The sequence below is a fragment of the Ranitomeya variabilis genome, chromosome 6, assembly GCF_051348905.1.
Source record: "Ranitomeya variabilis isolate aRanVar5 chromosome 6, aRanVar5.hap1, whole genome shotgun sequence".
NCBI classification, from domain to species: domain Eukaryota; kingdom Metazoa; phylum Chordata; class Amphibia; order Anura; family Dendrobatidae; genus Ranitomeya; species Ranitomeya variabilis.
Window position 1 is genome coordinate 95,373,889 of NC_135237.1, and position 14,055 is coordinate 95,387,943.

Below are 14,055 nucleotides of genomic sequence, written 5' to 3' on the forward strand. Positions count from 1 at the left end.
TTAGAAGGGAGGCCACAAAACAGGAGGTTGCAGTAGTCAAGGCGGGAGGTGATGAGGGCATGGATTAGGGTTTTTGCAGATTCTTAGTTGAGAAATGTACGAATCCTCAAAATATTTTTGAGTTAAAATTGGCAGGAAATGGAAAGGGCTTGGATATGTGGTTTGCAAGAGAGATCAGAGTCAAGGATTACCCCAAGGCAGCCAGCTTGTGGGACTGGGAACCTAATTTGTTCAATTAGGTCAGGCGGTGGCAGAGACGGCTTGTTATTGTAAACTAAGTTACTCCTAGTCATGTTCTGAACATCATTTATGGTGGATTCGAACAGCTATATCCCTATAGATAGCTGCCACCTTCCAACAAGGCTGACCAATATCCCAAAAAGCCAGTTTATCCATCTTAGGCGGAACTGTACAAAACTCTCAGATTATGTGGAGGAGGCCCAATTTGTCAAAAATCAGTTCCTAGATAACGGTTAATCTAGTACCTCCTTAAAAAAACCCATAAATGATGTTCAGAACATGACTAGGAGTAACTTAGATTACAATAACAAGCCATCCCTGCCACCACCTGACCTAATTGAACAAATCAATAAAATCCCGATTATTACTCAGTACTAGTGTTGAGCGATACCGTCCGATACTTGAAAGTATCGGTATCGGAAAGTATCGGCCGATACCGGCAAAGTATCGGATCTAATCCGATACCGATACCCGATACCCATACAAGTCAATGGGACACCAAGTATCGGACGGTATCCTGTATGGTTCCCAGGGTTTGAAGGAGAGGAAACTCTCCTTCAGGCCCTGGGATCCATATCAATGTGTAAAAGAAAGAATTAAAATAAAAAATAGGGATATGCTCACCTCTCCGACGCAGCCTGGACTTTACCGCCGTAACCGGGAGCCGTTGTACCTAAGAATGCGCGCTTGAAGGGCCTTAGATGAGGTCACTGCGCTCTGATTGGTCCGTAGCGGTCACGTGACCGCTACGCGACCAATCACAAAGCAGTGACGTCACCTAAGGTCTTTCAAGCGCTTGAAATACCTTAGAAGATGTTCGCAGCTTCTGATTGGTCGCGTAGCGGTCGCGTGACCGCTACGCGACCAATCACAAAGCAGTGACGTCTTCTAAGGTATTTCAAGCGCTTGAAAGACCTTAGGTGACGTCACTGCTTTGTGATTGGTCGCGTAGAGGTCACGCGACCACTACGGACCAATCAGAGCGCAGTGACCTCATCTAAGGCCCTTCAAGCGCGCATTCTTAGGTACAACGGCTCCCGGTTACGGCGGTAAAGTCCAGGAGCCGCCGGAGAGGTGAGTATATCCCTATTTTTTATTTTAATTCTTTATTTTACACATTGATATTAATCCCGATACCGATTCCCGATACCACAAAAGTATCGGATCTCGGTATCGGAATTCCGATACCCGCAAGTATCGGCCGATACCCGATACTTGCGGTATCGGAATGCTCAACACTACTCAGTACCATATTAACAATAGATCCTTTGTGAATATTATACAGAAGCATTGGCACATCTTGCAGCAAGACAACTTGATAGGGGATTTTTTTACCACGCCATCCTAAATTTGTCTACAGATGAGCCCCAACCCTGGGCTCAAAGGTAGCATCAACAAGTAAAAGAATCACTACTTTAGAGTATAGACCTAATGTAAGCCGTCCAGACCAATGTAGCTTCACTCCATGTACATTTTGTCTATGCTGCAGGCAATGTTCTAATAAAAGAGTGAGAGTACAATCTTTCAGTAAAGGTACCTTCACACTAAACGACGCTGCAGCGATATCGACAACGATGCCGATCGCTGCAGCGTCGCTGTGTGGTCGCTGGAGAGCTGTCACACAGACAGCTCTCCAGCGACCAACGATGCCGAGGTCCCCGGGTAACCAGGGTAAACATCGGGTTACTAAGCGCAGGGCCGCGCTTAGTAACTTGATGTTTACCCTGGTTACCATTGTAAATGTAAAAAAAACAAACACTACATACTTACCTTCTGCTGTCTGTCACACGTCCCTCGCCGTCTGCTTCCCGCACTGACTGTGAGTGCCGGCCGTAAGGCACAGCACAGCGGTGACGTCACTGCTGTGCTCTGCTTTCACTTTACGGCCGGCGCTCACAGTCAGTGCGGGAAGCAGACGCGAGGGACGTGTGACAGACAGCAGAAGGTGAGTATGTAGTGTTTGTTTTTTTTACATTTACAATGGTAGCCAGGGTAAACATTGGGTTACTAAGCGCGGCCCTGCGCTTAGTAACCCGATATTTACCCTGGTTACCATTGTGAAACATCGCTGGCATCGTTGCTTTGGGTGTCAAACACGACGATACACGCCGATCTGACGACCAAATAAAGTTCTGAACTTTCAGCAACGACCAGCGATATCACAGCAGGATCCAGATCGCTGCTGCATGTCAAACACAACAATATCGCTATCCAGGATGCTGCAACGTCACGGATCGCTATCGTTATCGCTGCAAAGTCGTTTAGTGTGAAGGTACCTTAACTCAGAGGGCACAGAAGATTTTCCTATTAGGGATACTATAACCTGCTCCACAAGGGGAGTAATTTATGTAGTAAGGTGTCCTTGTAACAAATTATATGTTGGTAGAACAATCAGAAAATTAAAGGAAAGAATAGGTGAACACTTGAATAACATCAAAAAAGGATTTCTAGGCCATCCGCTATCTAGACATGTTAAAGAGTCCCACAACCAATCCCCTAAGGGATTGTCGTTTTGGGGTATTGAAGTTGTCCGTAAAAATTGGCATGGAGGGATTTATATCAATCAAATGTCGTGGGCAGAATCAAGGTGGATATTCTTACTCAATAGTTTGGCCCCACATGGTTGAAATTATTATTTGGAATTATATGCCTTCTAATGGCCCAACTGACCCCCATGTTATTATGCCCCTAATTAATTTATTTATCTGGAGCTTTTAATTTGAAATACACATTCAAAAGTAATTTTTAGAAAAAATGTTTTTATATATGTAATGTGCATTTTTTTGCATAATTTTATATATTTTTTATGTGAAATAGTAAGGTACTTATGACTCTCCTTGTGATAGATGAGGGTTCCTAAGATCCTTTATCTATACACAGGAAAGATTAGGGAGTAGTATGTTGTTCCAGTGTCCATTTATTTACTAATTGAATTTTTGTGTTTGTGTAGCAAAAATGTTTATATTGATAATGTCATTTTTTAATATAATTAATAAAATGTAACCGTTTTATTAAGTAGATTAAATGTATTTGAAATACACCTCTAAGCGAACAGTGGTGGATCAGGAGGAGGGAGTTTTTTTGACATGCTGGGCGGCGATCATCGGTGTGCCAGGCTATAAGGCAGTGTCTAGTGCTAGTGCATATAGATACCCTGATGAAGGGGAACCGTGTATTCCCCGAAGCGCATTGTTAACTCTTTTGGCCATTCGCGCACTCCGTAGGTCTGTGATGTCACAGCCTCTGTCGGCCATTTTTTTGTTATTGCCACGCAACCAGGGACGCCACCGGCCGGGGCTTCCTTGGCTCTGCGCGGTTTTCTTGATCTCTTGAGGTCTCGTCCACCCACCACCATCTGCAGCTCCAGTAGGAGAACGGGGAATAGACATCCAGCAGCTTCGTGGCCACCACATCTACATATTTTATTGTAGCGGCTCACGCGTTGTACTGCTTGTTTTGATCTCTTAGTGCGAGGTCTTATGTTACCTGGCAGACAATCTGTAGTTTATCACACTGTCTTTTGTTTTGAGATCTATTGCAATACATAAGTCTGCCTGTACTGCTTATGTGGATCTCTTATTAGGTGAATGCTCATCACTTATAATTATAATTTGGAGTATACTGTTTATTGTTTAAGGATAACCATAACAGCAGCTTGCAGCTCACTGTATGTTACTAACAAACTACTGCTTTTATTTGTTCGAACCTGAAAATCAAGTTTGCCATTGTGCACAGTATAACACTACATTGGATATCAACCTGTTGTATTCAGCACCATTGTTTTAGTTATTTTATTGATTAGGTGTTATGTAATTTAGTTTTTTGGGGAAAATCAGGTGACCATTATAAGGATTAGCACGGCAAACCATTTGTATTTATTAGGTCAAAGAAGAGAGCACAGATGGGAAATGTCAGCACATGGGGAAGAGAGAGTGGATAGGTGGGTGAGCACATGGGGGGGAGAGATTCTCAATGCTGCAAAGCCTGTCCCCATCGTGACATTACCGCCCTCCCGATGTGATAGCATCGGGCCTCCATCTAGTATTGGATACAGCTCATATGAGATGGCCATAATGAACAATCATTGGTTGATTCAATGAAACCCATGGATAATAGATTAATGTTCAGAATGGTTCTAAAAATGTATCGACTGTTTTTTTGATGCTATGCATGGCTGCATCATCAGCCAAAAAAAATCCAATTTTGGAAGTTATAGTCTATGATGTGTTTAGACCTTCTGACGAACGAGTGCTCTTTCAGATCATTTTGCTCTCATGTATATGGACGTCTTAGCTCTAGAAAAAAGATCAATGCGGATGTGCCATAATTATCTGAGATAGAAAAGAAACTTTAAAGCAAGTTCAAACTTTCATAGCTGATGAGAAACTAATAAAAAAATCTTACAAATTTCTATGGCTTTATTTAAATTTATTTGGCAATCTGGGACTCAATAAAGGGAATGTGTCAGCCCAAAATGCATTTTAAGTGAGCTATACCATAACATGGGGACTTAGCTCCTTAAATATCATACTAGCACTGTACTGGTATAGTGCCTGAGAAAATAACATTGAAATCGTATGCAAATGAATGGACTTCATTGTGCCATTGGAGAGGTTAAGAACTTGGTGCATTTCCCACTTCTGATTGACAGTTGTCGCTTTCCAGAGCACGACTTGTGTGTCTGAGCCTGGTCACATGTTCACATGGTGACCGGTGGCTTCCTCCACCCAGGCTCCTCTCTGCTGATGCCATTCACTACACTTCTGGGTGTATCAGTGTCAGCAGAAATGGTCCATGGAGAACCATGCACCTGGTCATTATGTGCATGGGACATGTATACATGGCAGCTATTTTAAGGCAATGCTCTATCTGGGAAAGTGAGTGCTGTCAATCAGCAGCAGGGAAACCTCTAACATGCAAAATTATGGGGTGTAACAATGCTCCGAACGCTTGACCATGGAAGGGAAGCACCAAGGCCCCTCATTTACTTACAGATTAAAAGTTATTTTTTCTGGCACTGGATCGGTAAAAGGTAAAGTGCTAGTATGATTTTTATAGGAGCTAAGTCCCTTTAGATAGACTTTTTTAACAAAGCCACAATAGATCTTGATTGAATATTTTGACTTTTAGTGAGTCGTTCAATATTCCATTTTTGCTTTGCATAAAGCAACAGAAACTTTATTAAAAAGAGATGAAAAGTATCAGTATTAGAAAATTAATGTTCATTTATTATCTGCTTTTCAATTATAGTTGAGGTCGGTGGTAGAACAAAAATCATACTGTCCACTAATGGAAACAGCAGGTACTCCATTCATTGCCATATGGTGCCTCATACAGGTATAGGGTATTATAGAAATGAGGAAACGCATTGATGCGGGTCATGTGAATTTGTATGGCTAACTGTGTATGTTCTCCAAATTACATATGTGAATAGATGTAGCACAGTTTGTGAAGCTGGAGTTTCCTCATTTCTGCATTTTCCTCGCCTTTACAAGGTGTTTCCTGGCTCCGAACACTCTCAAGATACAATCATGGTGAGCTAGATTTTATTTTATCACCCATAAGGTATTATACCCTAGGGATAATGGCTCTAAAGAAGACATGTAAGGTAGACACAGGTAGGACCTATACACTGCTATGGTGGTTGTATTACAACTCATAACAAGTCTGAGCCTGCATTTATTATAGCTGTTGTATGACTGTGTGCATGTACTCAAAGCCTCATTATAAGGCCACGTTCACACTAGCAGTATTTGGTCAATATTTTACATCAGTATTTGTAAGCCAAAACCAGGAGTGGAACAATCAGAGGAAAAGTATAATAGAAACACCTCATCACTTCTGTATTTATCACCCACTCCTGGTTTTGGCTTACAAATACTGAGGTAAAATACTGACCAAATACTGAACATGTGAACGTGGCCTAAATGTAATGCCTCGTGCAGTCTGTCCTTTGGTAGAGGACTCATTTTATTTTCAAAGGTTATATTTTCTAAAGTTCATGACCATCTGCAGACTCTTCCCCCACGAGCCTGTACAAAACACAAAAAGGATCAAAATGCTCTACTTTTCTCTGTTTATATTCTACTTTGTGGAGGGATTAAGTATTCTGGAAATAAAATGGCTGTATTTTCTGTCGGGCAGATTTTGAGGAGATACAGATTTCACACAGTTTACAGTATGCCTTAACAGAGAGCATTAAATCTGCGTTTAGAATAAAGATAACATTAAAACTCATGTTGTTAACACTTTGGATAAGATGCAACATAATGGAATATAATGGAACGTTCTGGCCTGTTTTATTGTAAATCTTACATATTTGATATTATATTTTATTACGACGTTTCATTAAAAAAAAAAAAGATCAGGAAAGAAAAACATTATAGTCCTCTTTACAATGTCATCTCCTTACAGACATTCTGGGACTAATTTGCTGTGTTCATATTCAGTACTGGAAATAAGATATAAAACTTCGCTAATACAACGTCTCATTTCATGGCCCAGAGTCATTTTCTATACAGAAGGTAAATGAGCGGCCGTTTCATAAAGAGGACGAGGAATTGATTTTAGTTTAAAAATAAACTAGCTGTAAGCAGCCTCCGATACATGGATAGAAATCCCAATTACAATGCACTAACACACTGACAGCGGTGTAATTAACAGATTGATGCGTCCAAACTGACTGGTGCCCGACATCTCGCATCCAACACCCCACCTGGATGCAAGGGGTTAAATGGTTTGTTCTCGGGAAAGCTTTTTCCAGCGTAGCTCACACAGGGGCGCATTATGCGCAGCCAGCACAAAATCTGTAACAAGAAACTGAATGTATAATTAAATGTATATGACATGCATTTGTATGCAAAGCTCTTAGGCCCTTGGTACAGCACTTTGTAATAAAAAATGGAATGGCATGCAGGAAAATGCAGAATGCTACTTGGGTATACTGTATAGTACACAAAAGCTTTAATATATCAGATAGGAAACTCATGGGAGTAATCTGTCTATCTATCTATCTATCTATCTATCTATCTATCTATCTATCTATCATCTATCTATCTATCTATCTATCTATCTATCTATCTATTATCTATCTATCTATCTATCTATCTATCTATCTATCTATCTATCTATCTATCTATCTATCTATCTATCTATCATCTGTCTATCTATCTATCTATCTATCTATCATCTATTATCTATCTATCTATCTATCTATCTATCTATCTATCTATCTATCTATCTATCTATCTATCTATCTATCTATCTACAGTTGAAAGTAGAAGTTTACATACACTATATAAAAAGACACATCTGCATGTTTTTCTCAATATCTGACATGAAATAAGAATAAACCTTTCAATTAGGATAACCATAATTATTAATATTTAATATAATTAAGGCATTTTTATTACTTATTGCAAAGTCAAAAGTTTTTTAGGTCAATTATGGTAATCCTAACTGACCTAAAATGGGAAAGGTTTATTCTGATTTCAGGTCAGATATTGAGAAAAACATGTATATGTGTCTTTTTATATAGTGTATGTAAAATTCTGGTTTCAGCTGTATCCATCTATCTCCATAGTCTGTAACGTGGCGACATCACTCAGAAGAGGTGAATATATTAATACACACACACTACACTACATACACACATGCTTAGGGAGAAAAAAAGGCTTGTTTAAGAACTATCTTCAGGACAAAGGAGAAGAAGTCCTGGAAGTGATGATATTGTCTCCATAAAGTCCTGATCCCAACATCATCATCTTTGTTTGGGATTCCATGAAAAAAATTGGAAGATTTACTCAAGCTTACAACCACAGATCTGTGGTTAGTTCTCCAAGATTTTTGGACGGACTCCTAATGCTGAGATCCTTCAAGAACTGTGTACAAATGTAACTAGAAGAATTGACACTTTAATGCTGTTTTGAAGGCAAAGGGCAGTCACACCAAATAGTAATTTTATTTTGTTAATTTGCTATTTGCTGATTGCTAAAAATAAACTATTAACTCTTCTATTTTTGAAAACATTCTTAGTTTGCAGCATATTTTGTACACCTGCCTAAAACATTTGCACAGTGCTGTATATATGTATATGTATCTCAAATACAAAATGTCTAAGTTAATAACAATGCTCAACTGTGATGTGCAACATCATTTGTTTTCCATATCTATCTGTTCTCTGTATTTTGACTTCAATGAGAGGGGCTCATAGAATGACATCTAAATATGAGTAATATGTGACCACAGTTTTGTACTTTTGCTTTAAGACAAAAACATCAACAAATGCATTAAAGGACTGGTCTGAAGTCAAGCTAAATTACATTCTAAATCCCTATTTAGTGCCATAATCTAAACTATTTTCTAATATACTTGTATTAAAAACTCCCTACCATTCCCTTACTTCGGTGTCTTAACTGCAATGCAATTGTTTTCCTATTTCCTGGGAGATTATGCTTCCTTCGAGAATCCCAGTGCATGCTGGGATACTCAAAATAGGCAGTGGCTGCGGTCACTGTCACAGCCTCTGCCCTCTCCCTGAAATGAAGCGTCATCAGTGACGCTCATTTCAGGGGCTGTGCTCGTCCCTGCAAGCTGTGCACTGTGCAATCTGCACAGTGACAGCATCCACTCTGTAATCTGCACAGTGACAGCATCCACTCTGTAATCTGCACAGTGACAGCATCCACTCTGTTGTCCACTCAGATCAGTAATAATTAGCCGGCAACAGAGCGGTGTCAGAATACCCAACATGCAGGAGACCAGTGGTAGCACTAGTGGGGGCACCGCTAGTCTCCTGACACCGCTCTGTTGCCGGCTGATTATTAGGCTGGGTTCACATTACGTTTACAGCAGCCCATTCAACACATACGTTAATGGGCTTCTGTAAACGTAAGTGCCGGCATGGCAGCACGCTAGCGCAGATAGAGCATCTGCTAGATCTATCTGCGCTAGCAGTGACGGACCCAGAAATGCTGCAGCCTGCGTCTCAGGGTCCGTCACTCAATGATGGCACATCCCTAGTGCACGCCCATTGTGGGCGGGCGCTAGTGATGCGTCCGACATTGGAGTCAATGGCGGCGTTAAACAGACTACGTTACACCGCGTTATGCCGCGGTGTAACGTAGTCCATCTAATGGTCGCCCATAACGTAGTGTGAACCCAGCCTTACTGATTTGAGCCGACAACAGAGTGGATGCTGTCACTGTGCACAGCTTGCAGGGAGGGACAGAGCAGGGATGAGCACAGCCCCTGAAATGAGTGTCACCGCCTCTGTCCCATACTCTAATACCACCATGCACTAGGACTCTCAAACCAATCATCATCACACAGGAAATGGGAAAAAAATAGAAGCGCAGTTACTGTAGTTGTGGAACAATTTTTAATACAAGTATATTAGAAAATAGCTTAAATTACTTTACAGCACTAAATAGGGATTTAGAAAGATAATTAGTTTGACTTCGGACCACCCCTTTATATGCAGTTCTCATTATGCAATATTAGTATATCTCTGTGATGTATTGCTAAAGTTAAGAGCTGGGTGAACATCTCTGGGTGTTGTGAGGTACAAAAGAGAACTGAATATACTATTCAAATGAGTATTGAATACCGTGCAACTTTTTGGGCTGTGTATAGCACTATTTATCTGGGTAACTTTGTGGTGTTATCTGGAGAAAGTGGCACTGATTCTTCATTGTCTTTGTGCCTTCTTTATCTACCTTTGTGTGCTTGCCCCCACCCCCTTTTCTTTTATTTGCACCCAATTCATGATTCTATTTGCTCTTTTCTTGAAGCCTATTTCATATGTGCTCGCCTATTTTTTTCCACTTTGAGGGCAGAGTTTAGCGATTTCAGATGTTTTCACCTGATTTATCAGTTGCGACTTTTTAAAAAATAGCAAAATTTAGTGCAACTCCACTCCAGTACCTCCCCAGTGTATTTTTGGAGCAACGTTTGTGCCATTTTGAAAAATGCACAACATTTTGTGCTGAAAAGTTGCAAAGACAGTTCGAAAAAGAAAAAAATACCATTTTTGACTTTGCGCCAAATTCACAAACCATGTGTGCCATTTTGAAGAATTTGGCACGAAAATAACAACTAATAACTAGTGATGAGCGAATATACTCATTACTCTGGATTTCCCGAGCACGCTCGGGTGTCCTCCGAGTATTTTTTAGTGCTCGGAGATTTAGTTTTCATCACCGCACCTGAATGATTTACATCTGTTAGCCAGCATAAGTACATGTGGGGATTCCCTAGCAACCAGGCAACCCCCACATGTACTTATGCTGGCTAACAGATTTAAATCATTCAGCTGCGGCGATGAAAACGAAATCTCCCAGAACTAAAAAATACTCGGAGGACTCCCGAGCGTGCTCGAGAAATCTCGAGTAACGAGTATATTTGCTCATAACTAGGGTTGAGCGAAACGGGTCGTTCATTTTCAAAAGTCGCCGACTTTTGGCTAAGTCGGCGTCTCATGAAACCCGATCCGACCCCTGTGCTTGTCGGCCATGCGGTACGCGACTTTCGCGCCAAAGTCGCGTTTCAATGACGCGAAAAGCGCCATTTCTCAGCCAATGAAGGTGAACGCAGAGTGTGGGCAGCGTGATGACATAGGTCCTGGTCCCCACCATCTTAGAGAAGGGCATTGCAGTGATTGGCTTGCTGTCTGCGGCGTCACAGGGGCTATAAAGGGGCGTTCCCGCCGACCGCCATCTTACTGCTGCTGATCTGAGCTTAGGGAGAGGTTGCTGCCGCTTCGTCAGAAGCAGGGAGAGCGTTAGGCAGGGTCCACTAACCACCAAACCGCTTGTGCTGTAGCGATTTCCACTGTACCAAACCGCTTGTGCTGTAGCGATTTCCACTGTCCAACACCACCTTCGGTGTGCAGGGACACTGGAAGCTACATTTTTTTTTTTTCTCTCAGCGCTGTAGCTCATTGGGCTGCCCTAGAAGGCTCCGTGATAGCTGTATTGCTGTGTGTACGCCACTGTGCAAACCAACTGCTTTTTTCAAAGCACATATCCTCTTGTTCCTTCCTTTCTGCACAGCTATCTTTTTTGTTTGTCCACACTTTTTATTTAATTTGTGCATCAGTCCACTCCTATTGCTGCCTGCCATACCTGGCTTACATTACTGCAGGGAGATAGTAATTGTAGGACAGTCCCTGTTTTTTTTTTTTTTGTGGAAGATTAAGATTGGCATTTCTGCTACAGTGCCATCCCTGTGTGTGCCATCTCTCACTGAGTGGGCCATAGAAAGCCTATTTTTTTTTTTTCTTGATTTGTGTTCTAAAATCTACCTCAACACAAAAACACTACATCAATCAGTGGGAGAAAAATATTGGCCTCAGTCAGGGCTTGTGTGCCACTCCTGTGTGTGCCATCTCTCATTCAGTGGGCCATACAAAGCCTATTTATTTTTTTGCTTTTTTTAATATTATTTGGTTTCTAAAGTCTCCCTGAAAAAAAAAAATACATAAAAAAACAGTGGGAGAGTAATATTGCCCTTTCAGCTTGTGTGCCAGTCTTGACTCCTGGGTGTGCCACCTCTCTCTCTCTAATTGTGGGCCATAGAAAGCCTATTTATTTTTTTGCTTTGTTTAATATTATTTGGTTTCTAAAGTCTCCCTGAAAAAAAAAAAAAAACATAAAAAAACAGTGGGAGATTAATATTGCCCTTTCAGCTTGTGTGCCAGTCTTGACTCCTGGGTGTGCCACCTCTCTCTCTCTAATTGTGGGCCATAGAAAGCCTATTTATTTTTTTGCTTTGTTTAATATTATTTGGTTTCTAAAGTCTCCCTGAAAAAAAAAAATACATAAAAAAACAGTGGGAGAGTAATATTGCCCTTTCAGCTTGTGTGCCAGTCTTGACTCCTGGGTGTGCCACCTCTCTCTAATTGTGGGCCATAGAAAGCCTATTTATTTTTTTGCTTTTTTTAATATTATTTGGTTTCTAAAGTCTCCCTGAAAAAAAAAAATACATAAAAAAACAGTGGGAGAGTAATATTGCCCTTTCAGCTTGTGTGCCAGTCTTGACTCCTGGGTGTGCCACCTCTCTCTCTCTAATTGTGGGCCATAGAAAGCCTATTTATTTTTTTGCTTTGTTTAATATTATTTGGTTTCTAAAGTCTCCCTGAAAAAAAAAATACATAAAAAAACAGTGGGAGAGTAATATTGCCCTTTCAGCTTGTGTGCCAGTCTTGACTCCTGGGTGTGCCACCTCTCTCTCTCTAATTGTGGGCCATAGAAAGCCTATTTAATTTTTTTGCTTTTTTCAATATTATTTGGTTTCTAAAGTCTCCCTGAAAAAAAAAAATACATAAAAAAACAGTGGGAGAGTAATATTGCCCTTTCAGCTTGTGTGCCAGTCTTGACTCCTGGGTGTGCCACCTCTCTCTCTCTAATTGTGGGCCATAGAAAGCCTATTTATTTTTTTGCTTTTTTTAATATTATTTGGTTTCTAAAGTCTCCCTGAAAAAAAAAAATACATAAAAAAACAGTGGGAGAGTAATATTGCCCTTTCAGCTTGTGTGCCAGTCTTGACTCCTGGGTGTGCCACCTCTCTCTCTCTAATTGTGGGCCATAGAAAGCCTATTTATTTTTTTGCTTTGTTTAATATTATTTGGTTTCTAAAGTCTCCCTGAAAAAAAAAATACATAAAAAAACAGTGGGAGAGTAATATTGCCCTTTCAGCTTGTGTGCCAGTCTTGACTCCTGGGTGTGCCACCTCTCTCTCTCTAATTGTGGGCCATAGAAAGCCTATTTATTTTTTTGCTTTTTTTAATATTATTTGGTTTCTAAAGTCTCCCTGAAAAAAAAAAAATACATAAAAAAACAGTGGGAGAGTAATATTGCCCTTTCAGCTTGTGTGCCAGTCTTGACTCCTGGGTGTGCCACCTCTCTCTCTCTAATTGTGGGCCATAGAAAGCCTATTTATTTTTTTGCTTTGTTTAATATTATTTGGTTTCTAAAGTCTCCCTGAAAAAAAAAAATACATAAAAAAACAGTGGGAGAGTAATATTGCCCTTTCAGCTTGTGTGCCAGTCTTGACTCCTGGGTGTGCCACCTCTCTCTAATTGTGGGCCATAGAAAGCCTATTTATTTTTTTGCTTTTTTTAATATTATTTGGTTTCTAAAGTCTCCCTGAAAAAAAAAATACATAAAAAAACAGTGGGAGAGTAATATTGCCCTTTCAGCTTGTGTGCCAGTCTTGACTCCTGGGTGTGCCACCTCTCTCTCTCTAATTGTGGGCCATAGAAAGCCTATTTATTTTTTTGCTTTGTTTAATATTATTTGGTTTCTAAAGTCTCCCTGAAAAAAAAAAATACATAAAAAAACAGTGGGAGAGTAATATTGCCCTTTCAGCTTGTGTGCCAGTCTTGACTCCTGGGTGTGCCACCTCTCTCTCTCTAATTGTGGGCCATAGAAAGCCTATTTATTTTTTTGCTTTTTTTAATATTATTTGGTTTCTAAAGTCTCCCTGAAAAAAAAAAAACATAAAAAAACAGTGGGAGAGTAATATTGCCCTTTCAGCTTGTGTGCCAGTCTTGACTCCTGGGTGTGCCACCTCTCTCTCTCTAATTGTGGGCCATAGAAAGCCTATTTATTTTTTTGCTTTTTTTAATATTATTTGGTTTCTAAAGTCTCCCTGAAAAAAAAAAATACATAAAAAAACAGTGGGAGAGTAATATTGCCCTTTCAGCTTGTGTGCCAGTCTTGACTCCTGGGTGTGCCACCTCGCTCTCTCTAATTGTGGGCCATAGAAAGCCTATTTATTTTTTTGCTTTGTTTAATATTATTTGGTTTCTAAAGT